We start from the raw sequence: 13,525 nt of genomic DNA, 5'->3' as shown, positions 1-13,525 counted from the left end.
ACGCCTCTCGTGGGCTCCAGTGTTCTTTATTGCCCAAAACAAGGGGTTTGAAGCTTCCCTTGTATTGCTAAAGAAAATATACACAGATCAGTAAGCTAAATGTTTCATTTTTCATGTTGGTACTTGCTGGAAGAACATTATAGAAACCTGATATCTGCAGACACGTTTTCCTGCCCTCGTATTTTATCCTTTAGTTACATTTTGAGCATCAGGCCTGAGACAGCTTTGTTAGTTTTATGTAGCGTTCACTACAAGGAGATTTTTAGGATGGAGCAGAATCTACCACTGCTGCAGGAATTGTCAGAGGGACTCTTGTGGTCCAGAACTGGGAAAAAACAGCAGCAGCCAAGGTCCTAAGTACTCAGAAAATCTTCTCTGCTTCACCTCTGTGCCTTCTGACTGTCRCAGTGACATGCTGAGTCAGTGATTTGTATGCAGGGGAAAAAAACTAACTGCATTTTTTACAAATCAGTCAATTTCTGTTCACTGAGCAGACAGGACAGACAGTATTTCCAGTGGTAGGAGTGAAAAGGAAATGTTGGGGTTTTTTTGCATTGTTGTATTCATGGTCTGCTGCTGTTTTTTTACATGCAGCACGGTGGTGCAGAGCTGTAGCTGCGCTCTGCCTCGTTTGGATTGTTCTGTGTTTACCTTCAATATTCAGGACAAGAATTAAGTCATACTGCTCAACTCCCTCAAAATCCCTTTCAGCATCCAAAGGCCGACCATCTGTCCAGTCCAGCCATTCTTTCCTCCCCCAGTATGCATTTTAGCTGTTGCTTTGAGCTGTATCCTGGAGAAGCAAAATATGAAGTGAAATAAAGGTCTTGGGCCTGAGGCCATGTTTAGCAACGCAAACCCTGTAAATTGCAGATGGTTTTTGTGAAATGAATGCAGAGAGTCCCTGGTTTTGTGGTACCTCCGCATGCTGGTCTGTGGCACGCTGGGTGTCCAAGACACAGGCTTCTGTGTGGAGAGATTTCCAAAACAGCTACTTTTAATTCCTTTCCCAGTATATCTGTATGCCAGCTCATAGTCTCACCACTGATACCACACTTCAAACAGTCTATTTGGCAAGTCCGTGTGGGCTCCCCTGCTCCTTTTTGGGACCGAAGAGTTTTAACTTTTAAGTTGTTGGCAGATCTGCAAGAAAAATGGGATTTTTTTGAAGCTTTTTGGGAAGTGCAGGTGTTTTGTCTGGGAAACGTGCTGGTTTGTGTGCAGTATGAGGTGTGTGAGGCTCAGCCATGGTGCCTTCTTTCTCAGTTGCTGATGTTCTGCAAGCCCAAGGCTGGGATCTCACTGAAGTTCTTCCAAGATGATGTTCTACTGGCTGAGATAGTTAGGAACGAATCCATTTAGCATGTGTATTTACTAAGGCATATTTATAAATCATACCATTCCATTACAGCTGATATTTAGGGGGGTGCAGTTCTGCCTACATGAAGAAAACTGGGATGTTGTTCCTAGGCAGTCCCTCTCCTGCTCTCCACAAGCATTTGGACTCTGCTTAACACATTGTCAGCAGAAAAAATGTGCAGATAGTCTTGTTGAGGCTTGAGCAGCAAACAGGGCATCCTGGTGAAGGAATGAGAGGAGGGATCTCTTGCCCCTCTGCTTTGGTGGGATCGTGTTGTTGCTTGTGCTCCAGTTTTCTGGATGTGCAGAGATGTCCCGGTGTTTGCTTTTCGGGGCAGAAGCATGTGAGTCCTCCCCAGTGTGAGGAGATCTACAGGCAGAAATCTCTGCCTTAATGCAACAGGATGAGTTTGGTAAATAGAGGCTGTGTGCATATTTTAGCAGTATTTTCTTTCAAACCTGTAAGCATGGGTCCCATTCTACCCTTAGTTAGCTAAATGGAAGTGTTAATTAAGGGAATTCTCATAAGGCTTTTCTGACAGGAAACTGATTTTATGCAGTAGGCATTTACATTAAGATTTGAATATTGCCTGTATTTTGTTTAATACTAACTTCTTTTTACTGTTAGATTAAAATATTTTTAGCAGCCTTTCTGTATGTTGCCTGTAAAATGTTTGATGCTATTTGGGTTTATTAAGAGCGATAAGAGGGATGTTGTTCTATCAGCTGTTAAATATTATTGGGTGTTAATCCATATTTTAAAAGTTCAAAGTCTGTGCTAGCTCATGTTTCTCTGTTCTTGTTGCTGTTGGTACAGACGTGCTCATATTGAACATTCCCATTTGTGTGAAAAATAGAATTCRGCTCAGGCCATGCATAGATTGTCAGAAAGATTAAAGTGTGCATCGTGCAATTTTTCTTCTTTCAGAAAGGGGCCTTTGATGTGCTAATGTTCACTTTCTCTCTTTTCATTGCGAAGTGCTGGGCATTGTTTCAGGCTGCAGAGCAGTATCTGCTCCAGAGAGGCAGATTCAAACACCCTGGAGCCCAACCTTGCACAAGGTAGCAGCATATGCAGCGATATTGATGGCATTGTCCAGGGGGATCAGATAGCAGTGTGCCTGCACAGATAAACACCAGAGCAGGGAGTGAGATGTTGCCAGAAAAGCCAAATATTTAATTTCCAATAGCCCACTTCTGTGTGCCAGTGCTCCTGCAGTTACAGAGTCGCACGCCACGAGTCCAAACCAGAAAGCTTGGCAGTGCAAGAGGCGCTGTAGGCTCTGAAATCACACCCAAAGGCAAGGCTGTTATGTATTCCCAAAGTTAATTGGCAAGTGAAATTATTTGGATGGGCTCATCTTGGGTTGTAGTGRGCATTTTCCAGCTAGTGGATAAAATTTTGCAGGCTGCTCACAGGACCGACTTGAGCTCTTGTAGCGGGGGCCTGATGTGGGTTATGGCACAGTCATAACGACAAAGGTATGTGGAGGATGAGCAGCTACAAGCAGCATTTCTTATGCCAAAAGACACCAATTCTCCTTTTGTTATTGACTGGGAAGAATCATWTCCTGAGTCCCGCAGAATATAAGTATGGGAAGAGACAGTGTGTGACTGGGCAAGAGTGAGTGCAGTGCTGGTTGTGTTCTGCAGAGGACTGATTAGTTAGTAACGGAATGATAAAAACCTTCCTTTTCAAATTGGGTGAAATTTGGGGGTTGATTTTTCAGACAATAAGCTAAACGAAGCCTGAAGGAAAATTTGAATACAGGAAAACCTGACAGCAGCCTGACAGCAGTCTGACAGCATGCAGTGTCCCTGCTGTGTAGCTTCTTCCCTGAGTTGCGTCCCTGCATATTCCCCTTCTTCTTTCACCAACTTTGATGCTTCATTAAAAATTCATCTTGTGCTCTCTGCCTTTCTCTTTGGGGTCCTCATGATCTCCTTTTATATCTGAYATGACTCAGCAGTTAAGGATGTCAGACTTCTGAAGTTCTTTATCTTAAAGGGCTGGCTGGAATCAGCAGTGTAAACACCAAGGAAGCAATATGCTTCAGCGGAAGCAGCCCAAGTTTGTGCTCAGGCTGGGTCTGTGGGGAGGCAATGCCACCTGGGCACGGTATCCCCTGGGCACCAGGGACTGAGCTGCTGGATACACACGCTTCATTAGGGTCCTTTCTGTAATCTGTGGAGCTGCAGACGGTGCTTGGAGGCACGTGCCGGGGAAGGGTCGGCCTGTGCGGTGATTTGCGGTCACCATCACAAAGAAGCGTATCTGTGCTGGCTGGAGAATGAGATGTGTCAGAAGGGCCTGGCAGGAAGCAGATGGAAGGGGCTGTGCAGAGCAGAGTGGCGCGGGGCTGTCGCCGGGGGCTCCGAGGCAGGTTTTTGGTAGCCTTGGAGAAAKGGCCAGAGCAGCACACACTTGTCACCAGTTGCCATCCACCTTTCCTGCCTGCGCCAGCTCACAGGGACTGCTGACTCTCCTGCAGGATTCTCCCCCCCATCACAGCTGTCTCTGCAGCAGCACTGGCTCACTTGTTTGCCATCTTAAATCAGATTAATTGTCCATTTTAACAAAGTGCTGCYGTTCTGTGAGTCGGCTGTAATCTCATCGTGGTGGAAGTGGGTGCTCCATAACCCAGACACCTTCGGGATGCAGGAGTGCAAAGCCCTGTGCGTACACAGGGCAGAGTTGCTTACACAGCAGAGTTGCTGACCGATGCTCTTACCTGATATATCTGTGTGACCCCAATCTTGTGAGCACCTCGGGGGTCTCACCAAGGCCACAGTTCATTGCACCCTCCCACCTGGTGATGTSCAGCTTCCAGGGCCCAGCTTCAGCCTGCTTAGCTCCTGCACTGCACTTCAGTGGCTTTTAGTCTGAATATACACAGAGAATGCCCCAAACTGGGAAAGGCTCCAGCAGCACCTCACCTGTTCTTTGTGACCACCTTGTGGTTTGTCCCTCCTTGTTTCTATGATATTTATTCCTATAGGCAGCAGCTTTTCTTTAGCACTGTTCTGGGGTGGTTTTCAGCACTTCTGTTCCCATTCCCCTGTGTGTTAATACCCATATACCATACGGGTATACCTGGTTTCTGGTCTCATTCTTACTCCTTTTCAAAGCTGGTTTGAACCTGGCCAGGCCTGGGTGCTRAAACAGGCTGTCAGCTCCCATGTGCAGACAGCCAAGCAGCCCTCCCTTCTGCTCTCTCCCCGCTTCCACCATCATTTCTCTCGTGCTTGGATTTAGAACTTAATTGTTTAATAGTGTATTGTACAGTTCACTCAGGAACTTGCCCCATAATTAATTGTAATGATAAGACTTTATAGCCATCTTGAAACCTACAGGGTTTTTTTTTTTTCAGAAGCAGTAGAACATTTAGAAGAAGTTAACAGCAGTGAAGCCAATGCATTGACTTTCCTTTTTGTGAAGGAGTCACACTTACAGTTTTGCTCCCTCCCCACTCACACACCTGACCTGCTAACTTAAAAAAAGCAGATTTCATAAACATGCACCAGAATTTTAACTTAATCCTCCGGGGAAACAGGGAACTATCACAGCATGCACACTGGCTAAGCTGTGCCATGAAAGTGGAATCCAGTTTCCCTACTGGGAGGTCACTTTCAGGGGAAAAAAAGTTATTTTAAATGCTGACCAAATCATCTGCTTTTGGGGATGCCATTCTCCGGAGGTGGCCACAGGCCTGGGCCATGCCATGTGTRTGCTCTGCTCTACCTGTTGTAGGCTGTCTGCTTGAAAGGGTATGTTCATTTAATGGATTTTAAGCAACATTATTCAAAGATCAACAAAAGGCATTCTGTGTTATATGAATAAAAGATTTCTCCATGGTCCTTGTTAACCCTACAATGCCAGCCAGTGTAATTGAAGTGCAGCCACCTGGCAGGGAGCTCTGGCCTCAGCTGCTGCGGGGCCAGCCAGAGGCACTGCCAGGTGTTGCTGTGCAGTGCCAGCCCATGGTCAGTGGGGCAGGGCTGGGGTGGCCAGAGGGACCCGCTCTRGGGCTCAGGTAGAGCATGGAAAGGGGCAGTGAAATATGTAGCCCCCACCAAGTTCCTGTGGCCTCTGGCATTCGATCAGACCTGGGAGCTGTTTGTCCCTGTCTGCCACCCAGAGCCCCATGTCCAGGGCATCCCATGCTCAGCCCCKGCTTTGCAATATCCACAAATATGTCAGGTGATAATTTTAAACCTCCCTTCTTTTTATATCGGTTTTTATTTAAAGCCGGGATATTCCTGCTGGTTTTCTTACTGGGCTTTCTCTAATTTGTTCTTCYTTCCTACCCTCTAACATAAAGCAATTTCCCAGCCCATCTCACCACAGCAACAAGTACATTTAGTGTTAAGCATCTTGCAAATGGTGTGACTTCATAATGGATGTGATAATAAGCCCCAGTTACCTGTCCCTGATTGTAATAAATGTAAATTACCAACTATAATAGACCTGAAACTGAGCCATTTAGTGTTACACCCAGAAATAATGAAAAGATCTGTAATAAACTARAAGGGGCAAAATTATTTTGTGTAATTATATTTTGTTCTGCTTGTAGCTGCCAGATCATCATACTCTTGTCAAACTGACAGGGTTTTGTAACATTTAGTAGGTGAGAAAATACATTTATAAATTGAAAAGAYTTGTTCCTTAACGAGTGACAGTTTGACAGTCCATCGGTTATATCCAAGGCACGGAGGTGCCCCKTTCCAAGATGTTGTTCCACTGGCTGTGATTCCATTATAACTAAATGAACTGAGCTTTTTTTAGAAACAGATTGATTTGGCCTGTGCCTTTATATTCTATATAATTCCAGGAATCCMTGTGTCTGTGTGCTGCTCAGCAGCAGCTCAGTGAGGCTAGCCTCAGTGAGAGAGCCAGCCACCTCAGTGTCACTGCAGTCATTCCACRGGATTGGAATCACACCCCATGAAGGGCAGTGCAATTTATATTTTTCTAGCCTCTATGTTAACRATTTTATGGCATATTCTCATTAAAAAAGAAACAAGGCATTTCCTTTTTGTCCATGTTCATGTAGGTGACAGCGTTCTCCTGACTTCCCTTTGGCATCTGCCCCYCACTTCGATAACACTTCTAGCATCGTGCTCGGAAACTCGAAATGCAGCCTTTCCCCAGTGGATCTGTAGTGGCTGTAATCTCAGCTGATTGTGAGGCTGCAGYTGCCCCAAGAGTTTTGGGTGCAAATGTGCAGCTAAGTGGGACTTGSCCCTGTGCAGCACACGTTTTGTATGCAATGTTGTCATCACCCTATTCCACTGTTTTTCAGTGAATTCTGAGCTATGAATTCATTATCTACCCTTTCCCTGCCTCTGGGAAAAGCTGGGAATTGCAGAGGCTGGCACCTTCAGGTTCTGAATGGGTTTGAGTGTGGCATTATCCCATGAGACTCCCAGCTGTACCTTCACCTGGATACCACTGTAATGGAGCTGGACTTGCTCCTTGTCTCTAGGTGCACTGTCGAGCAGATCTCATGTGGCATGTGAACTCTCTGGGTGACATTTCTGACTTGAGGTGAACATTCTTGTGTTTGGGGAGTGGGATGAAAGTAAGTGTAGGAATGTTAAATGCAGATGGCTGTTAAACTGAAGACACTGCAGGTCTGTGTGTGTTTATGTATGTGCAATGATAAAAGCATAACATCACCATTTCAGGAAACCTTTATAACCTTCTGTCTTTTGCTCTTTTGGGCATTTTTTTAATTATAAAATTCCAAGCTATAAGTGAATACCAACAGCAGTTTGTCATTAACTAGTATAATTCATAAAAAAAACCTCACAAACCTTGCGGACAGGTCTGTGCCTTTCCTGCATGTCTGAGTACAGGATAGGAAGGCCTAGCTGGCCCAGTATCCCCCTGCCAGCAGCTCCTCTGCATTTGTGGTGGGAGAATCTCACTGGCTGTCCTGGCAGCACCGTGTCAGTATCTGGAGTTTGGTTGGATCCCTGTGTGCTCCACCTGGAATTGCATGGTGGAGGCAGTGTGGATACCAGCTGAGCGGCTTGCTGTGATCCCAGCATAGGCTCTTGTTCTCTCCAGTGCCCTCAGGAGAGAGGACTGCAACATCTCTGCTCTGGGGCACTGGGAAAGTGGCTTTCAGTTAGATCTGGTCAACTGCTRTCTTGTTATCTCTTATGATTGAGTAGGGAACTATATGGCTACTTCCAGAGAAAGTATATTTGGGGGGAATCATGCCCCAGTTATATGCTGGCCAAAAACTTGTGCCACGGGTGTCATGATGCAGAACACTTTCATAAGCAGCTTCTCAGTGGTAAGATCTTGATGTGCCCTGCGAGATGAATAACCATTCAGGGCTCCTGCRGCTCTGAACTGATAACAGGCCATTATGTCATCATTGTAATCGAAGTATTTTCATCAAAGCCTTATCAGTATAGTGATAAGCACAGAGTGCAGCAGCTGATTGGACCTTGGATGGGCAGATGGCTGGTTGCAGCATGCAACACCTACAGTGCCATGTGRAGTGTGGTTTGTCACCTCTGTAGCACATGAGGAACATCTTTAATGGGAGCAAAGGGAATGAGGCCCAGGTCCAGCTTGTTTATTTTTCAACAGAGCAGGTCTGTGTACAAATAGGACTACCTGGGAAGAGAGCATTGCAAGGATCCTGTGGTAGAATTGTAAACTTTTGGGTAGGGATGAGGTTGAGTGCTGTCAGAGTGCAGTGGTGTGAAAGCAGGGCGGTGACCCTGTGGCGTCTCTTTGCTCCCACTGCAGAGCAGTCAGTCTGTAATGGTACGTGTGTCTGCTCCCAGGGGCTCCCGCCTGGAGGAGCRCTAGGAAATGAAGATGAAAGCTTGTTTTCTGCCTTATTCATAATAAATGCAAGATTCTTCCCTGAAGCACTTGGCATGACTAATGTGCCACATATTCTTGCTATCCCAGAGCGGCAGGCGAGTGCTTCTGCCAGACAGGTGCTCGCAGCTCACCTTAGGCTACGCGCTGCCCAACAGCATTAGGAGCCAAGCGCCGGCGCCGGCACGCGGCTCCACACAGACGAGCATGAGCTGTAGGCTTTTGCCTCAGGGCACCTTCAGTATGGCTTTGCTGTTACACTGCTTGATTTCCATAGAGAGGCTTTGAAACCGTGTGAAACGTGATTCTGTTGTTGTTTTGCTGCACTTTCCCCTTTAAAGCAATTACTGGCGACCGTCTGCAAGGGAGCCACCATATTGCACCGTGCGCACTGGGAAATGCCGTGGCAGTGTGCCGTGGGACTTGGAGCACTCGCAAGTTCTCTGGGAGCTGAGTGAGGCCTGTCTCCATCAGTCAGCAAYGAGGTTCTTTTGTTATCCTGTGCAGGGACCCAGGCCCTGCTGCAGGGAGGGAGGTGGCAGAGCTCCAGGCGTGGTGCTGAGGTGCGGGGCRCACACTCACAAAATGAGGAATCAGTCTGCAAAGCTCTCTGTAGCTGTCCGTCTCAGGGAGAGCCCCCTGTCTCTTCCACACCAGGGTATTCTGAGCTCCAGCCATTCACCCCAGCACAGAGGGCTGCCTGTCTGTACAATTGGTGGCACRGCAGCAGAAAATTATGCCACAGAGAGGATGAGCTCTTGGTTTTGGCAGCAGAGGATCGTCTGCCTGTTTTGGATAAAGGAGGAGGAACAGCAGCCCTGGCACAGGCTGGCCCTGCTCTGCCAAGGGAGCCCTGGCTCCCCTGGCTGCAGCGTGGACAGATGGCCCTGATGGGGGCTGGCCATGGGGGAGAGAGGGCCCACAGACCCCGTGGGCCACACAGCCTCAGCTCACGYGTGTCTCACATGTTACATGGACCGATTTAAGGCAGACATCACTGGAAAGTTTCCATCTCAGATGCTTTGRTTTATAAAAAGCACATAAGGCTGTGGTGGCTGTCAGGTACAGTTTAATTGCACCTGTTCAGTGAAGGATATATATTACTAAAATTCCCCCAAAAGTTCTCGGTGAAATTCATGCGGCAGTGGCGGTCACTAGACCATAAATGATGGAGAGTCTAATCAAGCAGATTGAGTTTCACACCAAAACTGCCTAGCACCACATTTTAAAAGCACAGTAACTCCATCCTCTTCAGAGCTGGGAAGGATAATTAGGTGCAGAAAGGTCATCATCCCACAGATCTCTGTTAAGCTCAGTTTTATGGCCCTGGCTTTATTCTGCATTGGTAAGTCCCWAACATTTATTTTCTTGTTTGTTTTCCAAACCACTATCACAGTGTCAGGAGCAAACCCTTTTCGTGAACCACCTTTTAGCCCTATGATACAATCAGGAGGAAACTGAAATGGAAGTTTGTTGCACTGAACAGTAAATTCTGAGATTTTCTGCAGGTCTKCCTAGTTGGGTGGAGAAGGAATTGGCATGTGGTCATGTAGCCAACCTTGATGTGTGATGGGCTGGAAAGAGCTGTCTGCCTCTATACTTTCAGCTTCTCCACTGGCCAGATGCCCCGAAAGCCCTTCACTGGGTGGGCTGCACCTCACAGATGGGAGCTGCAGCAGTTCCATGCCAACAGTCCACATTAACATCCCTCTGGAGCCAGAGGAACAGGCGTTGCAGCGAGCGCTCTCCATGGACCCCAGCAGCGTTCTGGGTGCCAGTCTTGGGACTGGTGCCCCATGGTGTTGGCATGACCCGCAGGCTGTGGAGAGCAGCGAGGCACTTCTCCCCCAGCCTGTCCACAAACACTCCTGTCTTTCATTTTCCTACTGTGTCAGCAGAGCGTRCCGTTGTTTTCACGTATTGGTGAGGGTATATAAATTCTGCCAAAATGTTTTTATTTTTAAACAGTGGCATGGGGCAGGATGCATTGGCCATTACTGTCAGCAGGGGTGGGGYCCTGAGACTTTTGCCTGAGGTCAGCATGGAGTTAAGGTTAATRAGCAAAAGTTCTGTATTTTCAGGATCTGCTTGAGTCATCATCTTGTATATTCCGTTGTTTCTCAACAGAGCAGTTATGGTGTAGTGTTGTGTGTGTGTGCGTGCAGGGAGGAAACACTGGGCAGATCCTGGCCCCAGGATGGCTCAGGTCCCCTGCAGAACCCAAAATAGGAGGACTTGGGAAGGTTTTCAAGGTCTTTGTGTTTTAAACTGTGTGTCTGAAATAGACTTCTTGTTGTAGAGATTAAATGTAGGAGTGATGCTGGTGGGTGAGAGTGAGTGCTGGGTGGTACCCGCCTCTGCGGTGAATTTCCATTTGGAGGGAGGTCCTGYATGTTTCACTTTGTAGGTCCTCCTGCTGCTACAAGAAATTGTTGCGGCTTTTTGCAAATAGCTGATGTTCATTTTAATGTGTTGATTTTTTTTTCAAACAACCTGCACTGTGTGGCTGGAATGTTAAAATAATTGATATACTGATAAAATTCTACTAGAAGCTCATAATACTCAAGTATCRATATTTGATTGCTGTATTTAAATACAAGCTAAATTCCTGCTCTCCCACAGTTATATATATATTCATGATCAATAATTCACACCTTGTCATGGCTCTCAACGTCATTATTTCATATGAAATGAAAAAAAAAAACCCACCCTGTTTGTATCTGTTTAAAAAATTTTGCTCTGGAGTTTTGCCTTGGAAGAAGCAAAATGTAAAATAATGCAGCCATGGAGGGGTGGGTCAAATTGCCGTACATATTAAAAGAGGAGCTTTTGATCAGCTCCTTCGAGGGTCTGATATAACTCCATTTATCTGCAGATCTCAGGGGATGCCCCAAGCCCCCAGATAACAGGGGGCTTAGTTAATCAGGGCAGCCAGCTGTCCAGCTTTCTGCCGGGCTAGGGTTCAAGCTCACAACCAGTCCTTTGCAGCCAGGCCTGCTGCAGCAGCGGATTTGTGTGCTTCCCTGCAGCACTCAAGCCCTGAGGCTGCTCTAGGAAAGGCAGCCACGCACACAGGGCTCCCACCCAGCCCTGCCCAGAGCTGGGAGGTTGCTGATCCGTGGGTTGGATTTTTAAACCGGTAGTTTATGTGGCACTTGATGTAAATTCTGTTTGGTGTTGGGAGTACCTTGCTGTCATGTGAGCTCTGCCTTAAGCTCGCAGATGACACAAAGTTCAAGTTAAAGAGGTTCAGCGTGAGGTTCTAATGTTTGTAAGTCAGTGATATTTGGCTCTTAGGTTGTAGGCACAGCACGTTTCTGTGATGCACCTCTGACAGAAGTATTGCTCCAGGGATTTTCGGGACACCAACGTTCTTACAGGGCGATAAATAGGAAACTTCGTGATCCCTTTTTTTACAAGATGGAGGTGTTTTTCAGAGGTTTTTTTACGTCTTGTTCATTATGCCTCCACATTCAAATGACTAAACCTCAGTAAAATTTTAGTTGACTTATTTAATGAATCCAAACTGTTCTCTCAATCTGCATATGCACTGAGACAGAGATAGCAGGGAGTTTAATGTCATTTTCCTGCAGTCACTTAATTCTTTTTTGATTAAGCTGTGAGTAAAAATGCACGGGCATCCTGCTCGCTGACCGTATGGCAGGAGCTGCTGTGCTCCTGCTGCTCCGGGGAGCCCTGAAGGGACACGGGGAGCACACCAGGATGAGGTGGCCGGCGATGGGAGCTGGGATGTGCAGCACTAGGCTTTGCTGCACTGGGGCTGTCTGCACCCACTGCATTTGGCTTTTCAATGCACAGGAGGGGCGCTGAGCTGGGATCTTCCGTGCGTGTCTGCAAAGTGCTGGTGGATCTGCAGGGCTCTCCAGATCTTGGAGTGTTGTTCCTCAGCTGTCTCTCCTGTAACCGCTCAGCTGTTTGTCCAAGCGGTTTTTCCCAGTCTCTTGTGTGGTGAGCAGCATCCTCCAGCTCATCAATAGGACTTTACTGGGTGCAGAGCGAACCTGGGCAGCGCGTCCTCCCTGCATTTCCATGCAGCATTTATCCATAGAGGCGCAGCCCCGCACGGTGCTCGGGAGATGTGCAGGGCCGTTCGGTACCCAGCAGGGCATTATCAGACAGAGCATGAMAAGTCTTTTCTCGTCCCCCCGCCTGGTTGGAAGCCCACAAGCAGCCCCGGCCGGGGCCGGGCGATGAATCGAGCGCTGCCGGCCGGCCCGCAGGCTCAGGTGGTCGCCAGCCCCCGGTGTCGCTGAGCCCTTTCAGCAATTTGTCACGCCTGGCTCCGCTCCCGCTGCGCCAGCACGTGCCAGCTCCGTGTCGGAGGGGCTGTTGCCAGACGGGCGCGCAGCCCCCGCATCCCGCTGCTCCCCCTGATCCCGCTGCTCCCGCAGCCCCCGCCGCTCCCGGCCGGCGCTCGCCCGGCATCGCGCTCCGCACGGCCCTGGCAACAGCCGAGCGCCGAGGAATCAGCATCTCCATAATGAGGAGTGAATGGCATCCGTCAGTCCCTTTAGAATTGGGCCCAGGCGTGTGCCTCCTCTCCGAGGAAGTTTGGCAGCCTATTCATTAACAAGAGTCATCAGGAGTTCAGCCCATAAAGGGGAGGCAGCCCCCCACGCCGCGGGCTGGCGCTGGCGCTGTCAGGAAAGTGTTCTCCCGGGCTTCGGGCAAGGGAGGAAAACTGAGCAAATAACGCTGTCAGCAGGTGCAAACGCTGAAATGCTGGCTATTGATTTTCTTTCTTCAGGCTTCCACGGGAAGTTTATAAGAAGATTTATCACATATCAATCGTCCTCTGTGAGCATTAAAAGCAAAATTCTTTATTTTTCCTTTGTTGCCACTATGCTTGCAGGAACTCGCGTGCAGTGAAGACGTGCTTTGCTTATTCCCTTCGAGGTCGACACTGGACCATCGTCTCCTGGCTTTAAGCACTGCTTTACTCTGATTTTTTTTTTTTTTAAATAGTGTTTCAGAGTGGTTTTGTTAATGTACTGCAAGTCACAAATGGCACTTCAATATTAATTAGTAATGCTTTTCAATTCTAAATACCTCACCTGCATTCTGTTGTCACTGGTGTTATTCTCCTGCTCCTAATTTCTAAATTCAGCTTGGCCTTTGCTCCCACCGAACAGCCTTGCAGAGGCTCGAGTGCATTTCCCCATAACAGAAACACAATGAGGCGCTGAAAACTTTTGTTTTCACTGAGGAAACGGAGAATGAGATGTCATCCTGGCTCCTGCAAGCCCTAATTCATACGTGAGGCTCTCCAGCCCATTGTAGATTTGTCCCAGGCGTTAT

General features: G+C 47.7%; 1 protein-coding gene across 2 annotated transcripts in view; it reads left to right on the top strand.

Annotated features, from left to right (window-relative positions):
* Positions 1-13,525, top strand: part of RALGAPA2 (Ral GTPase activating protein catalytic subunit alpha 2) — a 92,715-nt gene that overhangs the window by 68,325 nt on the left and 10,865 nt on the right. The gene's annotated exons all lie outside the window — the stretch shown is intronic.

The sequence above is a fragment of the Malurus melanocephalus genome, unplaced genomic scaffold, assembly GCF_030028575.1.
Source record: "Malurus melanocephalus ecotype Western Australia unplaced genomic scaffold, MMel_1.1 scaffold_13, whole genome shotgun sequence".
Lineage (NCBI taxonomy): Eukaryota > Metazoa > Chordata > Aves > Passeriformes > Maluridae > Malurus > Malurus melanocephalus.
This window is presented reverse-complemented; position numbering and strand designations above follow the sequence as displayed.